Below are 2,693 nucleotides of genomic sequence, written 5' to 3' on the forward strand. Positions count from 1 at the left end.
TGTCATAATTTAAAAAAAAAAATTGTGTCAGTCATATTCCGTATCATGTCGTATTTTTTAGATTTTAGTGCACTAAAAATCCTAAAATCTTAAGGATGACAATATTTAAAATCCAAAACCACACTGCATTAGGAAAATTGGAAAAATACTAAGAATACACGTTCAACACTTTTTAAGTTTAATTGATGCAATGTGTAATTTACACATACGATTTATAGATGTTTTAACACAACCATTGTTTTTTTTCCAAAGAAGAGCAGAATACAAACTGAAAAGTTGAGATTTGCAGTCCACCATTAGGCAATTGGATATGAAGAATCCATAGCAATGCCACAAAGACCTTTAGCATTTATATCCCCTCTGCATCCTTATATATCCTTCCTCACCCCAACTAGTACCCCATGAATTCTTAACAAGCCAATATTTGGTACCATCACTTGTTGTACCATACCCAGCTGCTGTAACACCATGGTCTAGCATGGTTCCACACTCTCCTGTGAAAACACCACTCTAGTAAAACTGGAAAGCAGATCCTGAAGCTTCAATGGAGACTGATACTGGTTGGTTTGCCCCAGCTTTCAATAATGCATTCTCGCTATTAGCAGGAACTTTTTCATAGCCCTTAATCTTAGCCGCATGAGAGGCTTCCTCTTTAGTGTTACGAGTCCCATCAGCTCCCTAGCCTCCCTGGTATGGATAGTTGGCTTCAGTGGCGATACCTCCATTCTGTATTATGAATTCAAAGCCATTTTCCATAAGACCACCCTCACATCCTTGATCCTCACCTTTAATGTCACAATCCACAAGTTCTTGCTCAGATAAGGAAATCAATTTAGCGGTTGTTAGTTGTGTAATACCCTCCGTTGCAGCCACGGTTGAGAAGGCCCAGCAACTACCTGTTTAATTACAAAAGAAAATTCTAAGTCACTTTTATATCGTAGTTGTGTAAATATGTTTTGAGGAGACTTAATATGCCCTCAAATAAAGTTTATTTAATTATCAGTTAGTATTTATTTTGCTTATTTTATGGATTATAAGTAAATGGTAAGGTTTCTGTTCAGTGTACTAGAACACTGGACGAGATATGAGACTGACACGTGATCAATTTTGGACACATGTCATGTTTGTGTCATGATCAGTAATCCAATGCATTGGACAAAAGCCAAACCCATAAGTAAAAGGTTCTGTTACCAAAAATCACGTTATGTAATTGCTAAATTTGCTAGATTGACAATATATAACTCTTTTATGGAAGAAGTACAAAAAGAAAACCAATGTTAAATATTGAAGGGTCCTAGCCTAGCCTTTTGAAGAACCCACAATGATTTATCAAAGAATTTTCTAGAAGTTTAGGCCACAGGCTAGAAGTATTCTCTCTTAAATCTCTATACATTAAAGCATGAGTTTTCTTTTCAAACAACTGAATTATAATGGTTGGATGGATGTCTTTAATTTCTTTCTCTGCTTTCATCAATTTCTTACTAGTTGTGTAATAAAGTGAAAATTCAAAATATAATAATCATTATAATTAATGTACTGATTGATTAGGTGTTTTTCTTATTTCTTACCACATTGGCCCTGGTCCTTAATGGGAGTAACAGCACCTTTCTTAACCCAGTCCATACTAGCAGGCACAGCAGTCACATTTTCATACCTAAATGATGCTTCTTTTGTTAACCTCAGTAGACGAGGGCTCCTATATCCATTACGGGAAGCCTTAAATTCTTCGTTAGTTTGATCAGCAAATTCGTTAATGCTTAGCTTGTATGGTCGATTCCCAGCAGCATTGAATGACTCTATGAACTTCGCATTGTCGTTGAATATGCTGAAACGCCTCTCTTTCTCGGCAGCATCTTTATAGACTTTTCCATACTTCGCTGTCCATTCCTCATGTGTCTGGGTTAAGGATGCGTGGTGAAGATTGCGCAACATTACTTGAGAAGCCAAAACTACCAATATGAGGAACAAAGCAAATATACATTGCGCTTGATGTGTTGAAGCCATTGTTTGTATAACTGATAATGGTTGTGGCAGAGTAATTCTGTCTATGTATTGGACTATAGAGAAGAATATAGGTTGGTGTGTACATAACCTTTAGTTGTGCCTTGGTTTATATAGAGAAAAAATACACTTCAAATAGAATTTGCTCTCTAAATTTACAAGCAATTAATTGTTTTGTGATGGAGAGGCTCTGGCCTCTGATTAGTAGAGTACCGGGCAAATTGCATATGATTACGATAGCCAGGTTAAGTTCCGTATAAGCTGCTTTGCTGTGTACGTAGTCCAGAATTTTTTTAAGATGCTCACTTAGTGAATTCATTACATTTGAAAACAAAGGAACATTCAAAACTTATTTGCCTAAAATAATAACAATAACACATGTGCAGCTTGTAATTTGGAATTTTATGTGAGTTTTTAGGTGCTCATTGTCATAGAATGTTCATATATAAATTGACTAATAATCCTATAAGCATGCATATTAAGCCTGGGTAGTCCTTAAAAGACCAAATTTATATACCGTAAGTGGCATGGAGAGGCGTTTGTCTCATTGGTAGATAGGTTCTAAACAAATAAAGTTTCATATCTTTGAGAGTACTTTTGCCTTTTGCCTCATTGGTTGGTTTTTTATATAAGAACATCTTCTTATTGGATTTTAGTAGTGTAAGAGTCTGAATGGCAAATTAGAGTAAGTA

General features: G+C 35.6%; 1 pseudogene; it reads right to left on the reverse strand.

The window, feature by feature from the left end:
- Positions 1-296: 296 nt before the first annotated feature.
- Positions 297-2,004, reverse strand: LOC115958121 (annotated as a pseudogene).
- Between the last annotated feature and the right edge of the window lie 689 nt (positions 2,005-2,693).

This window comes from Quercus lobata, chromosome 8 (assembly GCF_001633185.2).
Source record: "Quercus lobata isolate SW786 chromosome 8, ValleyOak3.0 Primary Assembly, whole genome shotgun sequence".
NCBI classification, from domain to species: domain Eukaryota; kingdom Viridiplantae; phylum Streptophyta; class Magnoliopsida; order Fagales; family Fagaceae; genus Quercus; species Quercus lobata.